General features: G+C 30.4%; 1 protein-coding gene across 1 annotated transcript in view; it reads left to right on the top strand.

The window, feature by feature from the left end:
* Window positions 1-9,547: 9,547 nt before the first annotated feature.
* LOC149542794 (uncharacterized) overlaps window positions 9,548-20,302 on the top strand; it is a 42,924-nt gene continuing 32,169 nt past the window's right edge. The window contains exon 1 of the mRNA XM_089796229.1: window positions 9,548-9,806. The gene's annotated coding sequence lies outside the window, so the exon portion shown is untranslated. The remainder of the gene's footprint in view (window positions 9,807-20,302) is intronic.

Genomic DNA, 20,302 nt, shown 5'->3' with positions numbered 1-20,302 from the left:
GGATTTTTTTTTGGGCCCTATTTTATCAAGATTTTGGGCTGACATGTAATTATTAATTATAACCCTAAAGCGGTTAAAATACTTGTATAAAAGGGCTTAGGGTTAGGGATTGATTCATAAGTTGTGATGTGAAATTGGTTCTTGCGGCTGTATTGAGCTGTAAGGGATTACAAATTGTAATCAGGTTGTAATCATTGGATCATAAAAATATTGGACTTGCTATCTGGTGGATGTAGCCCAGGGATTGGGTGAACCACGCTAAATCTTGGTGCCTTGTGTTCTTTTCTGTGTGATCTATTATTTTCTATTATTAGTTATATTTGCATGTAATTGTTATTTCTATCTGTGGTTTAATCCTAACACCTTGAAGAGTTAAGAATAATCCCAACCCTAACGAGTCAATATTCCCTTTGAAAGATCCATCAAATTTTAGCTTGATAAAACTTGGAGGAGGTAGTTTTCATTTGATGGCTTTCCAATCTATTTTTTGAGGGAGATTGTTCATAAGTCTCTCTTTGAATAGAAGGGAGATTTTATCCCATGCCTTGAACAAGTTTGAGTCCCAAGAGGTGAAAGTTGAAGATAAACACTTAGTAGTAGATATGAAGGCTTTAGCAGTCTTAGAGATCATTGCATCAATACCTACAATGATTGAGTCCAATGATTGAATTTTCTTTTGAATATTAACATATTTCTCTTTCCAAAGGCTCTGAAATAGAATAGATGGAGAGATTGTCCAAATTGAAGAAAAGAAAGGATCTTCAAAGAGAAGAGACAAGTTTTCAAATAGATTTTTGAGTGCATTAAGCAATAGAGCTACCCAATTAAACTTACACTTGTAATTTTATTTATATAACTTTTAAAATTAAATGAAATTTTAGGCTTTAGAAAATTGACCATTTTCAATATAATATTTATACTATATTGTAATGATTAACAATATTTAATTAAGGTAAGAGCTTTATTTAATATTATATTATTATATAATTAAAATATTTAAATTTTATAATAATAATAACAAAATAATTTGAAGATTAGTTTCATTAATATTACAAAACTTAAGTCTAATTATATATTCAATCACTAAATACAAGTATATTAAAACTTTATAAGTTTAGTGCATTTTTTTGTGATTGATAGTTGAAGTTGAAAATTAAACTAAATCTTTATATATATATAGTCATTAATTAATTAATCAATCTTTATTTTATAAATTTTTCCTCCACTTATCACATTAGATGTATATACCAATTGTTTAGTTTTTACAAAAGAAATTATTGGTTTAGGCTTTTGCCATAATTCTTGTCAATTTTTGAAACATTCTTACATTTAAATATCCTTGTTCATTCTAAGTTTTTTGCTTGATAGGGCCCCAAAAAGGAGCCTCTACCAAGCAGAGAGCTCCACAAGTACTAACCAATATCTTATGGCCTTCTTCCCCCTACCCCTCGAGACATAACATTATGAGTACCAAAGTTTACACGTGCCCCAAGTCTTAAATTGAAGAATTTTTTGAAGTCATCTTATCTTAGTGCATTTAAGGAATACTTTCCTTAGAAGCTTTTTTTTGTAACTGGGGAATTACAGAAAGACTTTGTAATGATCCCTTACTTTGAGGGACTTAAGAAGGCATACCTTATATTTACATGATATTAAATTAAATAATTGCATCATATATTCATTTAGTTAGGATTTTTGTAAATTTTTAGTTCTTCAAATCTCTCTGCATATTGTGAGTCCTTTTCCATTGCATTGTAGTCATGATTATTTTCTTTAGATTCTTCCTCCTTAGAAGGGTGTTCCTCATATTGCAATATACACTAAATTAGTAACTCCACAGAGCATGAAGATATCAAAGAATATAATACTTAGCTTATAATAGTTAGAGAGCTAAAGTGAATTGAATTAAAAGTATTCTTCATTACTATCGAACAATTAAAAAAATTATAATTAGCATGTTGTAAGTGATCCAACATAAAACATGTTATCCATTACTATCAATCATCTGAAAATTAGCTCTTTGTATCCAAATAATCATTTTGCAGAATGAAATAATAATACATTACAAAAGGACCATACTCTAGTCTAGTACGAAGGAAATTCAAAACCATATAAGTTCCTTTGAATAAAGATCTTTAGATGTTAATCAAAGTTACCAAAGGGAAATACATAAAAATTATTCTAAGAACAAGGTGTTAATGTTGATATTAGTGTGAGCATATGTGTATGTGTGTGTGTGTGTAATTTTCCAACAATGCATATGTATGTATGTATATGTATGTGTGTGTGTGTGTGTGTGTGTGTGTGTGTGTGTGTGTGTGTGTGTGTGTGTGTGTTATAAATATGTGTATATATTAATACACACACACACGCACGCGCACACACACACACACACACACACACACACACACACACACACACATACATTATCATGTCCCTTTGTTTTCCAATTCATCAACCTTTTCATTACCTTCTCTATATATGTTTGGCTTCTATTTCTAAATGGGAGTTTATCAAATTGGTAGCCCTTTCTAAGATTGAGTTAATTTTCTAGTTAGGAGTGCCCCATATTTGATAGCATTGGTGATGACTTGAGAATTCCTTTCAATTTCTAGATGAGTAATTCCTAATTCTCCACATAATGTTAGGCCTTCTACCATGGCTTTACTTTTTTCTATATTATTAGAAGTTTTATTTAGAGGTTTAAATAACTTAGCACATATGGATCCATCCCATGCATGAATTATACAACCCAACCCAACTACTCCTAGATTTCCTCTAGATGCTTCATCAAAATTCAATTTGAACCAATTATGTTTAGGTGTTTGCGACTTGCAAGTAGCTCTATCTTTTATACTTTTATTGCCACCCTTTCCATATTGAGGGGGTACGATAAGACCATACCAATTTCTCCTCAAAATACCATCCCAATATGAGAAAATATCTTCAACATGGTTCAAATTCTCCAAATTGTTGTTTAAGGGCTTAACAAAAATATTTGCTTATTAATTGTAACAGATTTCCACAATCCATAAAATTCTGTATTCGCTTCTGGGTGTGATTGTGTATGTTTTTTAACATCAACGTTTCAGATCATACTCTATGATCCATCATCAGGATGATAAAGAGAGTTAAGAAACAAAATGATATGTTGCAGACCAAGCAAAGCAATAAGAGGAGAGGGAGAGGTAGGTGGGAGTGACACGTAAATCAAGAAAAGCTACCCACTGAAGAGAGAGAAAAAAACTTGAATAATAAGTTGAAAACTAAAACTAAAGAATTAAAAAACACTAATTAAAAACTAATAAGAGAAGAAAGGGAAACTAGCAAAGAGGCACTTAAGGAAAAAACCAAATAAAACGATAAGAAGAATACAAATTAGGCTATATAAATGCATAAACAGAAAGGAAAGACCAAGCAAAGAAGCAAATGGAAGGATAGGGAGAAGGAAGGACAGAATGGAGAAAGACAAAAACAAAAAGAGAGGGACAGGGATTGAAAAAATTAAAATTAAAAAATTAAAATTAAAATTGAAAATTAAAAATAAAAATTAAAAAAGACAATAAATTAATAAATTAAAGGGAAGGAGAGACAAAAATAGTAGGAAAAAGACCAAAAAAGAGAAACCAAATATAAATATATATGTACCTTAAAAATAAAAGTCAAAGCCTGCAAAGGAAGCGATGGGGAAAGGGGGAAAAAAAGAAGAAGAAAAATTAAAAAATTAAAAAATTAAAAAATTAAAAAGGAATCAAAATAAGGATGAAAGAGGAAGAATAATAAAGAAGGATAAATAAATAACTAAAAAATAAAAGGATAGAAATGGAAGAAACCCGAAAAAAATAAAGGAGGAACAAAAGGAGAAAGAAAGACAAGAAAGACCCCCAAAGCAAGAAAGAGAAAAATGAGAACTGACACAAAAGATTTACAAAATATAAAGTAAAAGAACACAACGAACAAGAAAGCTAAAAACTAATAAAGACAAAACCTAGCCTATAAATCAACAGAACCGCCTGAGGGAAAGGAGGGGGTGGGGAAGAACAAGGCCAAGGAAGGAAAGGGGGAGGGAAGAGAGAGAAGGAGATTGGTGGCCGGAGGGAAAGGGGAGGACGAGGGGGTAGGGGGGTGGCAAGAAAGACGCAAGCGCTACAGAGACGAGAGAAGGAAGAGAAAAGAGAAAGAAGGGGGAGTCAACGGGGGGAACGATGGGGTCTGTTGATGGAAGATAACAGAGGGTGCCACGCTTGGCTAAGGGCCCAACCATCATCACGATTGAGGTTGGAAGGGTGGTTGAAAATTTCAATCGATTCCTTCATCTTCCTCTTAAAATAGCTATCCTCTTTAGCGAGGATCTGAGTGTTCTCCAAACAAATGTGATGTTTGGTGGAGGAAGAATGCTCGGCTAGGGCCGATTTGTACACTCTATCATGCTTGATGTCAGCACTATGCTCCCTAATATTTGCTTCTATCTTACTCAATAGAGAAAGAGTATCATTTTCTTATTTTAAAAAATTCTTCCATTTCTTTCTTTCTTTCCATTCAGTTTATGCACATTATAATAATGAAATTTAATAAAAAAATCAAAATTATATAAAAATAGATCTTTATAATTATAATTATTATTATGTAATTTTACCTACATGTTATTCTAAACTATCTTCTATGCATATGTTAGAATTCATAAAACTAGCAGTCACATGCTTTTATACATGCAACGAGTGTGCCTATAGGAGATGAGATTTAAGAGAAATACATAGAATGAACATTAAATAATGTAAATATAAATTTTTTAAAAATAAAAATACAAAAATAAAAAAGTTGAAGATTAAAATATAGATATAAAATTTACAATATTTAGAAAATTTGAATATTGCTTAAAGAAACATGTTCAATAATTTCAAAATTTTACAGTTAATTTCAATTTATCATATATGAAAAAAAATCATTAAAAAAAAAAATCAAAAAAATTATTACGAAGAAATACAAAAAATAATATGAAAAATAACGACATCTCTAACAAATATTCTATTGACTAAATTACTTATAGAAACTGAAAAAATAATATTTAAAAAAAATTAAATTAATATAAAAATAATAATTTAAAGTATTTAAAAACTAAAATCTAAATCAATTTAAAAAATCAAAAGTTTAATAAATAGAGATCACACCACAAACCTAATGTGGAGATCACAAGTAACTATTTTTTAAATAAATAAGAAAAGAAAAACAATAGTTAAAAGTGGATATTTGAAATATAATATTATGTGAATAAATTAATAAGAGAAATATAAAAATATAATATGTCTAATAAATATTCTATTGACTAAATAAATTATAAAAACTAAAAAATAATGCTTAAAGAAAAAATAAAACTAATATTTTAAAAAAAATTAAAAATTTAAAAACTAAGATCTAGATCAATTTTAAAAATTAAAAATTAAATGAATAGATCACAACATAAGCTAATGTGGAGATCACAACTAATAAATAGGAAAAAGAAAAAAAATAGTTAAAAGTGGAGATAACAGCTAATAAATATCAAAACAAGAGTTAAAAGTGGAGGGAGATTTTTAAAAAAATGGCCAGTAAATAATTAATGGGAAGAATTTTTAATTTTTCGGTCAAAATGACAACTTTTCTGGCCAACTTGCAAATTTTTCATCAAAAATTTAACTTCCAGGAACAAAGTTCCCACAAATAGCCTATTGGCTAAATAAAAATAATAATTTAAGATAACTTAAAAACTAAAATCTAAATCAATTTAAAAAATCAAAAGTTTAATAAATAAAAATCATAACATAATCTAATGTGGAGATCACAAGCAACTATTTTTTAAATAAATAAGAAGGAAAAAAAAAAATAGTTAAAAGTGGATATTTAAAATATAATCTTATGTAAACAAATTAGATTATTAATAATTTTTAATTTAAATAATATAATATTTACTAAATTTTTTTAAATAGATTAATAAATATTATTTATTTAAATTAAATTTATCAAATATCATTTTTAAAAACCATCAAAAAATTCATTATGAAAAATTAATAAGAGAAATACAAAAATATAATATGTCTAACAAATATTTTATTGACTAAATAAATTATAAAAACTAAAAAATAATATTTAATGAAAAAATTAAACTAATATTAAAAAAAATTAAAAACTAAAATCTAAATCAATTGTAAAAATCAAAATTTAAATGAATAGATCACAACTAATAAATAGAAAAAGGAAAACAATAGTTAAAAGTGGAGATAAGAACTAATAAATATCAAAACAAAAGTTAAAAGTGGAGGGAGATTAAAAAAATGACCAGTAAATAATTAATAGGAAGAATTTTCAATTTGCAGCTAAATTGAAAACTTTTTCGACCAACTTGCAAATTTTTTGTCAAAAATTTAATTTCCAAAAACAAAGTTCCCACAAATAGCCTATCGGCTAAATTATTTTATCTAAATTGATTTTATTTATTATAAATCTATTTAAACTCATGTAATTAATATGTTAATTAATAGAGGGAAGAGAAGTAAAATATATCCATTGTTCAAAAAAATCAATGTTTATAATTAAATAGATCGATACTTAATTAAAATCTATTTCATATATACTCTAATATTAATATATTTTATGTTATTTTTAAATTATATTTATTAAGCCGATAGGCTTTATGTCGGAGCTTTGCTCCCAGAAAAGACATTTATTGTTGGAAAAGTTGTAAGACTCTTCTTAGAAATTATCTTTTGTGGTGATTATCTAACATAGTATGTGGTCATCATTTTAAAAATAACTGGTGATATTGTCACGATTTTCTAACATAGTAAGTGGTCATCATTTCTAAAATTATAGGAGTAAATCTTGCAAAAAAAGGGATATGATTGATATCTATCCGAATCCAAATTTCAAAGTTGAGAAGACTAAATTAATTTTTATTCTAATTGAATAAAATGAGAAAATCTATATAAACTTAATACAATCCTATCAATTTCACACATTTTCATTTATTTTTGCAGTGAGCTTCTCAAATATTCATTTCTCTTTCATTTAGATTGTCTTTCTTGCATAATGATTGAATTAATATTTCTTGTTTGATGACAAATAGAGAGAAGCAAGAGAAAGTGCATGGATTTGTATTTTGCAATAGGACAGATCTTATGATATCAATTATAACAATGTCAAAACTTCTTCCTCAATTTTACAAAGTTTATCTTTCCATTCTTGTTTCCCCCAACATAGATTTTTCACAGTAATTTCAAATTATTTTAAATATTTTTATTCCAAAATTTTCACTTTTGTTAGTTAACATTATTCATTGTTGCTGATAAATTCATAAATTTTTCTATTTCTTATATAAAATTTTAATTACCTTTATTAGTTTTGGCTTGTTTCAATTTTGCAAGATTTCTTAAAGATTTCACGATAGAAGATTTTTCCAACAATAAAAGGTCTCTACAAATTGTTCAATAAATATTTTTTTACATAGAGAAAAGGGAAATTCAAGAATAAAGTTGTAAATATTGCTATTTTAAGTTTTTTTTATTCTTACATTATAATTTTGTTCCTTTTCTAAATATGAATATTTCACTAATATGATATAAAAGACAAACATTGAATTATTTTACTATATGAAATATCAAAATTATGATTTTAATTTTTTATACATACAAATGATTCATATTACTCTTTAATCTAATTTGATGTAAATGACATGCATTAACTTATTTCAAAATGCAAGGTGTAATAATGATATTGAAATTTGATTTATTAAAATTGTTGAATAATATTTAAATAAGAATGATATACATACAATAACATAATTTTTGTAAAAAAAAAAAAAAATTTAAAACAAAATTATTAAGCCGATAGGCTCATTGTGGGAGCTTTGATAAATAATTTAATATTTTGATATGATTGTAAAAATTTGTTGCATGTATTTCTTACCACCTATATTTGTATTTGTATTTGTATATGAGTTTAATTGGTGCATATTAGCCACTCTGTTATAATTAGTAATGTACACACATCATAAAAATATAAACATTACAGTTTGAATTTTTTTAGTTGATTTCTTGTTATTCTATTGTTTGTGAAGTGGGGAACCAATTTTACTCATAATAGACGCTTTATTCATTCAGATTGTCCTAACAATTTAAACACAATGTAAAAATGTTGACACTCAAAATTTAATTGTAAAAATTTATGTTATTCATATAATTATATTTATAAATATTAATTTACTTTTTTAATTTATAATATCATTTTATTTAGTCGATAGGTTATTTGTGGGAACTTTGTTCCCGAAAATTAAATTTTTGACGAAAAATTTACAAAAGTTTGGCCAAAAAATTGAAAATCCTTCCCATTAATTATTTACCGGCCAATTTTTATTTTCTTCCACTTTTAAATCTTATTTTAATATTTATTAGTTGTTATCTCCATTTTTAACTATTGTTTTTCTTTTTCTATTTATTAGTTGCGATCTCCACATTAGCTCATGTTGTGGTCTATTAGTTAACTTTTAAAATTGATTAAGATTTTAGTTTTTAAATTATTATTATTATTATTTTTTTATTAGTTTAATTTTTTCTTTAATTTTTTTTTAAAGTTTTCTATAATTTATTTAGTCAATAGAAACATTTTTTTTTGTATTTTTCTTATTAATTTTTCATAATAGAAATTTTGATGGGTTTTTTAAATAATTTTTTAAATATTTGATAAATTTAATATAAATAAATAATATTTATTAATCTATTTAAAAGATTTTAGTAAATATTATGTTATTTAAGTTAAAAATTATTAATATTTAATTTGTTTACATAAAATTATAATTTAAATATCCACTTTTAACTATTGTTTTTCTTTTCTTATTTATTTAAAATTAATTACTTGTGATCTCTACATTAGATTATGTTGTGATTTCTACTTATTAAACTTTTAATTTTTTTAAATTGATTTAGGTTTTAGTTTTTAAATTATTTTTTTATATTAATTTAATTTTTTCTTTAAATATTATTTTTCAGTTTCTATAATTTATTTAGTTAATAGAATATTTGTTAGAGATGACGCTATTTTTCTTTTCTTTTTTAAAAATTTCTCTTATTAATTTTTCATAATAATTTTTTTGATGGTTTTGTTTTAAATGATTTTTTTTAATATATTTGATAAATTGAATTTAATTGTAAAATATTGAAATTATTTAACACGTTTCTTAAACAATATTCAAATTTCTTAAATATTGTACATTTTATCTTTATGTTTTAACTTTCAACTTTTTAATTTTTGTATTTAAAAAAAAAAAAACTTATATTTATATTATTTAATGTTCATTCTATATTTTTTTCTTATATCTCATCTCTTAGACTGGCATGTGCAAAAACACTCGACTAGTATATTATATTTTCATTTATATAACTTTTATATCATGTAATGTTGTAAAACTATTTTACAATTTGAAAAATGAAACCTATCGTTGTGCTTGCAACTGCTAGTTAATATTTGTCATATATCTTTGCATGATGGATAGATAAAATTTTAACGTAGGCTAAAAATAGCCTATGGGAATGGAAAAGCCAAAGAAAAACAGTTGTACAAAAGACATGCAAAGGCCACTAACGCCAGCTCCATGTTCCATAATCACTCGACTGTTGGTCTTCGTCGATATTCCTCTGTGATAGCAGATGAATGAGGGAAGCGTTTTTATTTGGTAGATAGTTGGAGGCAGGACGAAGGGACGAAAGAGAAGCGGACGAAAGAAAGAAAGGCATCGCATGTGATTTTCTATTTCACAATAGCTTTCAAGTTTTGTGCAGGTACGAATTTTTCTCTATTTGGATTATGGGTTGCTTTTATATTGGTTAAAAATTTTCCTAAAGCCTTCTTTCAGAACCCTATTTATTTAAGTTTTCGTCTAAGTGGATTCTGAATTGCTTTTATACGTTGGTTAAAGATTTCTTTTAAAACTTTCTTTCAAAACCAAATTCATGTAGAGCCTCCAAACGTTCCAACCATACATCCCTTTGAAGCATTGTGTCAAACAGTTAGCTGCTATTTTTTTTTTTGCTTGCATTACTTTAAATAACCACTTCTTGGGAAATTGCATCGAATAGTTCACGTACCTTAAATTTTGCATGTATAATGTCTCCGTGCGTCATCAAACAGTTTATGCACTATGATTGTGTTATTACTTCCTGCATTGCACGCATTCTTTTCCAAAACTAGGCACATATCTGGATTACACGTCGACTTCTTGCATGCTTGTCTAGTAGAACAATTTTAACTAAAACGTTTGATATAAATCTGCCCTTGTATTGTTGGGTTAACGGCCTTAGCCAAGTAGAGAGGATGTTAGGTTGTAGAATCTGGCTTTGCTCCTGCAAATTCCATTTGAGTGGAAGTTCTTATTTAAATGCTCTTCGAAGCAATCAATGTTTATTCATGAAAGTATACTAGGTGATGGAATACAACTTCCTACACTTATAAATATTCGAGAGTGAATACAAAAAATTATTAACAATTACAGTTCAGATTCACATTCAAATAGAGTTAAATAGATACTCAACATAGATTAAATTCATAAAACAACATATAAGTGGGAAAGCCTCTCCAAAAAAAACCCACTCATAACACTCTGGCTTAATTGTCTTAATCAGCAGCAACAATAGTTACAATACAATTGGAATAATCCTGGCAACATAACGGTGTCTTTGTAAATCTTCAACATGTCATACAAAATGAGCTTGGCCACCATGTATTTATAACCCCTTCAACATGTAAATGGATGAAAAACATGCCCAAAACCCCCACACCTAGAAGTGAAGAAAAGCCCAATATGGCATGTTGTCATAGAAGAAGAAAAACAACAACAACAAATTTTAACATCCATGAGGCTAGACATTAAATAGCGTATGGGACAATTTATAATGTCGCCTTCAAGATTATACTAAATTAGCCCTATAATCACAAATTCAAATAAATAGGGAACATAACATAGTTGGAGATGTAACTTTACTCGAAAGGATGTAAAGCAAGACAAATCCTTATTGAGATCTTGCAATCATGTCAGACAAATATTGAAGATACAATTCTTAAGGTCAACCATTACTAGGGTTTAAGAGCTTGTATTCTTAATCATTTTAATCATATAACATATCTAATTTGTTATTAGGGTTCAACTATAATGTAGCCTAGATAAGGAGACATGACAGCATGCCCAAAATGATCCTCTACCCTGGGCCAAAGAGTGTATATACCAGAGTTCCAAGAATTGCCATGAAATCGCTTGAATCGCCAGTTTGATGATTCGATTTAGGCTGGGCAATTTTTTATGAGTCATGAATTGGTTCAGCTGATTTTTTCCCATGAATCGCTTGAATTGCTGATTCATGCGATTCATAGAAAAAATCGCTTGAATCGGCTCCATGAATCAACAGATTTTTTTAATTTTTTAAAATATATTTTAAAAAAAACAAAAAAACAAAGAACTATAGTCATGCCTCTCACACGCTTGACTAAAATAGTAAATCATTCATCTCCAGCAAGGAATAGAACTATCGGTTTTCCACCCACCAAGGAAAGGATTCAAAATCTCCCCACAATGTCAAGATTTGACAACTCAGAAAGAGAAACATCCAAAGAATACGTACTCTTATACATGTGCAACAAATACAATTGGGATAATTATATCAATGGTGTCATATAGAAGAACAATGAGGCAATATAGTTCTGAATTCATATGGACCACTAGAACATTGGATATTTAATCAAATAAGTTAATAACACTCTCCCATTCTTAGCAAATATAATACATCCGATTTATCCAATTACATAAATCGGGCCTAGGACTAATATATTAATAATATAAGTTATATTCAATAAAGGGTGCATGAAATAAGTTTTAAATTGTTAAAATCTCTAAATTTAGAGGGCTTTTTAAAATTTGCCGATTCATTGCCGATTCGATTCCGATTCATGGCCGATTTATGATTCGATTCGGCCTTGCCAATTCCAATCCGATTCCGATTCTCGTTACTTTGGTATATACCATCCCTCTTAGCTTCATGTGGCCTTAGATCGTCTCATATGAATTGGTGTACCTAGTGAGGAAACCTATAGCCATTCCCCTTCATTATGCCACCCTTATTCACTCTCCTACAATTGAGACTTCATTGAACCCATCCCAACAATTTCTCAATGTAGAGGTTGGGGGAGAATCTACAAAAGGGTTCCCAAGTGTTCATATATCCATCTCCCCTCCTTGTACTTCCTTCCCCACCTTGCCATGATTGATTGTTTCTAGTTGGTGATCTATTTTATTACTTATATGCAATATATAAATAATGTTATGTGCATATATTAATATGTAAAGAGCGTACATTATATTGCTGCATATATCAGGCAATTGTTAATGCTTATTGATGTTCTGACCTTCTTCACGATCTTCTCCAATATATACCTTAATATTGCCATGAAGGAGATGTCCCTTGGGCAGTTGCTTTCTTCTCATGGCAGGGGAATGACATTCAACAAGGTTCACTGTTCTCTTCTGTAATTCAATAATATTCTGCTGCTAATCAGATCTGATCTTACTTTTCTTTCTCAATTATCTGCCCCATTTCTCCAATGAAATGTCTTATCTTTATATCTTTCAATGGAAGGAGTCACAACTCTTCATCCCGCAAGGGATACAACTCTTCTTCTAGCAAGGGACATAATCGTTCAACTGATTATTGGGTTGGTCCTAGAAAAAACCTATTTAATTTTGGTCTTCCCTTGAGTGTATGGTGGATTTATAAAACTAATTCCCACACTGCCCACATGAATTGTTTTATTCTTCTTAATCTGGCCGGTCTTACCTAAGAGATTACTACTATTTATTGATTTCCATTGAGTATATTGCCTAGAATTATTTGGCAGGGTTGGCCTTCTTCGAGTTTTCATTGACTTATAGCCCTAATGCCATCTATTAAAGCTGCGATTTTTCTTTCAGGGTAGGGGCATGACACAGTCAAACCTTGCAAACTTTGTCTTAAGCAGTTCCATTTTTTTTCCTATACAAGATAATGATGAGCTCCCACACATTCTCAACAATTGCCTCACTGAAAAGACTATACATCAAACCAGCTGTCAACACATTAACATAATTGCTCCTAATGTTGCTATAAGCATACAAAATAAAGTTTCTTTTAGAATTGATTGCCCTAAAAATATAAATGCATTCTTCCTAAGTTTCTTTCAGTCATTTCCACTTCCCAATCTCACATCGGAATTAATGAGAGATAGTTCTTAATTACGTACTAAGGTTTTTGTCTCTCCATGGGATATACTCCTTTATGTACTCTTTTTGAAAAAATTCATAGATGGGATTGAAATCCTCAATATAGTATTTTTACTCCCAAACGCTTTCTTTTTATTTCTGAATTGTTTGTTTCATTTTTTATTATTATGTTGGGGTTTTGAGCTTGGGTAGTGGTGGTTATGAATGGGGAACTACCTACCCAGAAGGACAAAGAGTCCAAGAAATGAAATCCATCAATAATATTTCTAATCAAGAATTACAAGTTGTTCCACTTAGGATCATGTTGAAGACTCTTTTGCTTTCTCTCCCTTTCCCCTTTGACTACTTGCTAACCTTCTTCTAGCTTCATAGCCTCTTTCTGGCATCTTGATGAATCATCAAAAGAGGTCATAGCCGCCCCATCATGGCACTTTACTATAGTTGTTTATGCGTCTCCAAACCTACTACCAACATAGATTGTCCTTTTTCAAAAACTTTGTTTCTTGTGAATGCTCAAAATTAATGGCATTCCTCTCCCCCTTATTTGTAATTTGAGAACCAATCTAGTTATATTTATTTTTTCCCACTTGTAGTTTTCCATAGAGGAGCAATTGTTCATCTTGGCCCCTACAGATGCCTTTGAGGCATCACAATTCAACTTCCTATTGACCCCCCACAACTCCCATACTCATCACGAACTCTGGTGCTTTCGTAGTTTCAGAGGACAAATCTTGTTCTAAATTAGCTTTATAATCTTTTGTTTCATTGCACTCCTTTATCTATTGAATAGAACATGCGGGAAGCTTGCCTCCACCAAATTGTGCATTTATGGACTCTCTTCCTTGCACAATTTTCAAGAACATGCTTAGTTTGTAAACATCATTACATCTAAAAGAGATGCCTTTGTAATCCATAGGTTGCAACCACACACAACTAGCAAATTTTTGTAATAGATCCGTCAAAAGAGCTTACATCAAATCCATCTCAACCAAGATGCGATCATAAGTTGTATGAAAGAACTCTTGGGATCCCTCATCCGCCCCAATTAAACTTAACTAGAGAGTTCCCTATAGCCATCAAAACAAGAATTAAATAAAAAATAAAGAGGTAAATTTTGTAGTCTTACCCATAAGGGAATCTTGTCAAAGGATTCAATAGCCAGGTTGAATGTTGGGTACCAAGGTCTCAACAGTAGCATATGCTTATTCTCCTAGCTCCATTGAGAATCACATAGAATTGTTTTCCTATCTTGTTCATTGTCAAACCCCAACACAAAAATCCCCCAAGTACCAAGGTAGATCTATACATCCCTTTCCAAAATAGGCCTCTATTGTTTTAATATCACTTTATGTAGTGCTCCCAAATAGGGTCATAAACCCTTGAATCTGCCTATCAAAGCCAAGTGCATGAAAAAACTATGATTCTCTATCAAATCCAACTCTACGAAAAACTTCTCATTCTCTACAATCTCTTCATCCAACCAGACCATTACCCTATCTACAAGGGGTACCATCTATTTTGCACCCCTCGTTCCAACACCTCCATTAGATGCCTTCTTGACCACCTTTGTGCATAGCTCAGACAACTTTACCAAACTCGCCTTCTCTCCCTTCAAACCCTATTGTTTCTACCTATATCTATCATTTATACCATTCTAGGGTCCAAAATTTACTCATGTTGAGCCTTGAGTCTTTTTATTAGGCCCAAACCTGGAATAAAAGGCAGAGAAGGCCTCAATTTTTTCAAATCCCTTGACCCCCCCCCCCCTCTTTGCATCCTTCTACACATGAGATCCTCTTTGCAACAAGTTTTGGAAGCCCCATTCACATCCTTAGCATGCTATTTTGCTCTTGGAGAGTGATCAAACCCTCTTGAGGTATTTTCCAACTGCCAACACCTCCAAGGAAAAGATCCTGATAATCACCACTAATAAAGTGACTGTCACCATCTATGAGATCTTCTCATATTTCATAGGAAGAAACTTGGAAACATCACTTAATAGGCTAAATCTTGATCTGCAACCATTTTTGGTAATGATATCCTCTATTAGGACCTATTCATTATAGCGATGGGGAAACCCTAACCACAAAGGTGGCAGGGAGCAAGAGTGGGAGCATTATGTTCTAATTCTATTCTTCCCCCAAGCACTTTTGGTACGCTTTCTAAATTTATCCAACACAAAAGCTCTTATCTCCTTGTTTCTGTTAATCTAGGATCTTTTCTAGAGAATAATCTAATCTTGAACTTTCCGGACCTAAAAACTGACTACTGAATATGCATTTAGTATTTGTTGAAATTCTGAATATATTAATCTGAAATGACTAACTTCTTTGAATATTATAATGGTGAATTTAGATGACTGTCAAATCAACTAAATGCTTTGGTTATCAATTTGTTTTCATCAGTAGCCATCGGTCTTGATTAAATATATGTTCGAGGGTCACAATCATGAAAGGTCGTGACTTTTTATTAGAATGCACGATGGTCTTAGAATAGCTATTTAAACTAGCCAATCCATATTGAACATAAATTATTTGTGACTAGCATTATTATATACAACTATATATCTATATATCTATATATATATTTTTGTATTATCACAGCATTAAAATATATGCTTCAATATACAAAATCCATATTAAATATGAGGATGCTTCAATCCAAATGAAGTTATATCCTTAACACACACACACACACACATATTTGTATTATCACAACATTAAAATATATGCTTCAATATACAAAATCCATATTAAATATGAGGATGCTTCAATCCGAATGAAGTTATATCCTTAACACTCCCTCTTAGAAGAAAAGAGGATTGAGAGCATACTGGTAGAAACCATTATCACTATTCCTGTCTAAACCAGAATTGAATCTAGTGATAAACACCGTATCAAAAAAACAACACATTCCAGATTAGAATCCAATGCAGTCAATCTTGATACATCTGTCATTTTGTATTTCTCAATTTAGAGATACATGACAACAAGTCAAACTATTGTTAAGATCATCACCTTACAATAGTGATGTTAAAGAGCATCATCTTTCTTGCCACAACATATCCACAATATTGCAATATTGATTTTTTAAAGTATTCAATAACAATTTTCACATAATATTGAATTACAGTTTGGTTAAAGTATTCAAGTTTCAACCTTGCTAGAGGTTTGGTGAAGATGTCTGCCTTTTGCTCTTTAGTGCTAATGTACTTCAGTTTGATGACATTTCTATCTACCATATCTCTTATATAGTGGTAGGGAATGTCTATATGTTTAGATCTGTTATGAAAAATTGGATTGACAGAGAGTTTAATATAGTTTTGGTTGTCACAGTGAATTATGGTGGACTCTAATGGTTTGGCAAATAAGCCATATAAAAGTTTCCTTAACCATACTGCTTCGCGTGCCCCCATGGAGGCTGCCATATATTTTGCTTCCGTAGAGGTTTGAGCAACTATTGATTGTTTTCTATTGAACCAAGATATCATAGCTGATCCCAAACTAAAACAACACCTTGTTGTACTCTTACGATCAATAGAAAAATCTGCCTAGTTAGAATTAGATTACTCTTGAAGTTGTAGCTCAGTATTATCATACTTTAATCCAAGGCCAATAGTTCCTCTTAAATATATTAAAATATGTTTGGTAGCCATTAGATGAATCTTCTTAGGCTCACACATAAAGTGACTTAATCCATTTGTAGCATAGTAGATATTTGATTGAGTGTTTACCAAGTACATAAGGGATCCAACAATTTGTCGATAGTGAGTAAGATCTATTGGTTCCCAAAACCGCAGATTGGAATCCTACTAGTCTTGCCAACTCGATGCTGGGATATCCGACTGGTTATGGCCAACTTGACAGAACTAAATAGTGTAGTTCGAGTTCCCTGCACTTTTGGCTCTACAAAACGAAAGCAGGTGTACCTAATCCTGAACAAACCACTCAAGTCCAAGATACTTATAGTAGATCGATTAGAATTTGAATGCGATGAAAGTTGTCCTGATGGCAAGAATTATAGAAAACTTTAAATTTGCAAATTATGAATTAAGAATAATAAATGAATATATGAATGTTTGTAAAATAAGAATAAATATAGATTAGTGCAACAAATGAATATATTAATTCTTCAAAGGAAAGATATGAAACAATTGCCAGCATATAGATTATGAATCAAGAGTAATATAAAGACTAGTGCTTAATTGAAAGGGCAAACAGAGTCAATATTATAAGTTGAAACGCACAAATTTATAAAGTTCAATGTACTTAAACTATAAACAATTTTAACAATTTAGACACGATGGATCAATTATATGGCACAGTAACCATCAGAATTTCCCTTTCTGTGTCATTATTATTTCCCAACAGTCTCCACCTTTGCTTACTGCATGATATACGTGATGCTTGAGGCTGGGTTGAGCATTTATCAATTGTTGACTAGACATTTTTTACTGGATGGATGTTTTCTCATTCTGTTGTGATTCAAAGGTGCCAAATCTCTTTTTGCATAGCTCTAATTGCAGTATTGAATTGTTGAAAAGTCAGTGAACAGGAAGCCACATCATATCTCTTAAAATCTTTGTCAAAGTAATATCAGTCCCTTAACTTCAAATGTATTGTTTTTCATGATAATAAGAGAATAAGGTATGAATCCTATTAATGTTATAGTGTAAGAAAATGAAATAGAGTACCAATGGAGAGCCTAAAATTTGAGCTCCATCAGTGGCTCTTGTTGGGGACAAATGCCCCTTGTGGGCATCATGAGACTCTAGCTATCTTTGTAGGAGCAGACCAAGCATCCATGGTTCACGTGATGTAGGTGAAATTGGGTGGTGCTTGGCTGCCCAAAAAAATGAACATTGACCCTTTCCTCTATCAAATACTTGGTTCCGATCATGTAACAACCTGGATGTCCTAAATATGAGAACATATCTTTTGTTAGTAAAATCTGATCTGTTAGCAAATAAAAAATAATCATCACATGACATGTGCTTTTCTTTCATCATTCGTTTAGGATTAGAATTTACTTTTTCCTTATCAATAAGATCATTTGAAAAGAAATAAATTTGATTATCATTTAATCCAAAAACCTAATCTATTGCTTTATTGACTTGATCATTACACATGGAAGAAAAATTCTCAAAAGAAATACGATGACAGCTTGAAAGCACTTCCTTAAGCATATTATTAACAAATATTATCATAGAGACTTTAAGGAGACTTACCTTGGTATGTTGCTCATACTTCTTACTTGTATCAAATGTATCATCCTCATGGCAATACTTACTATCTCTGCTTCGTGAATGCAATCCTTGGCATCTGACTCCTGTTTAGCCTTTGATAGATCCTCAAGTGCATTATATCTTTAAGTTTGAGAAAGATTAGGAATTGTTGATCATATAAGAGACCTAGTTCTTGCATTCTATTGAAAAGATTAGAGAATGGAGGTCTATATGTTGAGGGTATTTCTTGATAGGCATTAAACACCCTAATGAAGAATTGCACTACGGATTCACCTTTATATCTTTCTATATTGAAAATGGCATCGAGTAGAGACATGTTAGGATCCTCTTCCATGTTGCAGCTTTGGCCTTCACATTGTTCATAACATGTGTCATCTTCCTCGCTTGCATCATGAAATTCATATAGGAACCATTGTTCAAACTCTTTCCAACACGAGATACATTGTGTGGGTAATGATTCATATGCATGTCTTGCATTGTCCTTCAATATTTTGACAAACAATTTCATCACCTGATCTTCTACATTGACCTCATAGTCTTCTATGAATGTAGAAAATGCATTCAAATGCTGAATCATTGATTCACCTTGTTCTCCATGGGACTTTGGTACAAGTTGTGAAAGCTTTGGGGATAACTTGATAGGTTCATAATCAAACTTGCTGATATCCAATGGCCTAGCGCCATAGGGAATAAAAGTTTGTTTTCAAATGATCGATACATTTGAAAGACTATCTACCATTTCCTTCTAAGTCTTCTCCCTCAGCAAAGTCACTGGTGATCTGGGTACTCCCTTTTCTTGAAGTACCAATCAAAATTTCACTAAAACACAATAGAGTCGCCACCTCCAAATGGAGGAAATGAATTGTCACTGAGAATCTGAGTTCTTCTCTTCAGTAGAGTACACCTCACCAAAGATCAAACCTGCAAGAAAGGCTTGAAGAAAAGATATACATTGCTTCTACAGGATCAAATCTTAACGGAGTTGATCAACATTTACAAAATCAAAACCACAAGAGATTAAGACTTCAAGAAATCAAATGCACTTTAATAAATGTAAAAACCTTTTAACTAAGATTGAAATACTTTAACAAATCAAATAAACTTTAACTCTTACTAGTTTGAAATCAGAGACTGAGGGTTCGCTTTACAACTCCCCAGTAGAGTCGCAATATGTTGGTTCCCAAAATTGCAGATTGGAATCCTACTAGTCTTGCCAACTTGATGTTGGGATATCCAACTGGTTATGGCCAACTTGACAAAACTGAGCAATATAGTCCGAGTCCCTGCACTTCTGGCTCTGCAAAACAGAGGTGGGTGTACCTAATCCTGAACAAACCACTCAAGTCCAAGATGTTTGTAGCAGATCGATTAGAATGTGAATGCGATGAAATTTGTCCTAACGGCAAGAATTATAGAAAATTTTAAATTTGCAAATTATGAATTAAGAATAATAAATGAATATGTGAATGTTTGTAAAATAAGAATAAATATAGATTAGTGCAAAAAATGAATATATTAATTCTTCAAAGGAAAGATATGAAACAATTGCTAACATATGGATTATGAATCAAGAGTAATATATAGACCAGTGCTTAATTGAAAGGGCAAAAAAAGTCAATATTATAAGTTGAAATGTACAACTTTATAAAGTTCAATGTACTTAAACTATAAACAATTTTAACAATTCAGATGTGATGGATCACTTATATGGTGCAATAACCATCAGAATTGCCCTTTCTCTGTCATTATTATTTTCCAGTAGTCTCCACCTTTGCTTACTACATGAT

This window comes from Cupressus sempervirens, chromosome 8 (assembly GCF_028749045.1).
Source record: "Cupressus sempervirens isolate cs-2001-9-10 chromosome 8, ASM2874904v1, whole genome shotgun sequence".
Lineage (NCBI taxonomy): Eukaryota > Viridiplantae > Streptophyta > Pinopsida > Cupressales > Cupressaceae > Cupressus > Cupressus sempervirens.
The sequence above is the reverse complement of the archived record's forward strand: the minus strand, read 5'-3'. Positions and strand labels throughout refer to the sequence as shown.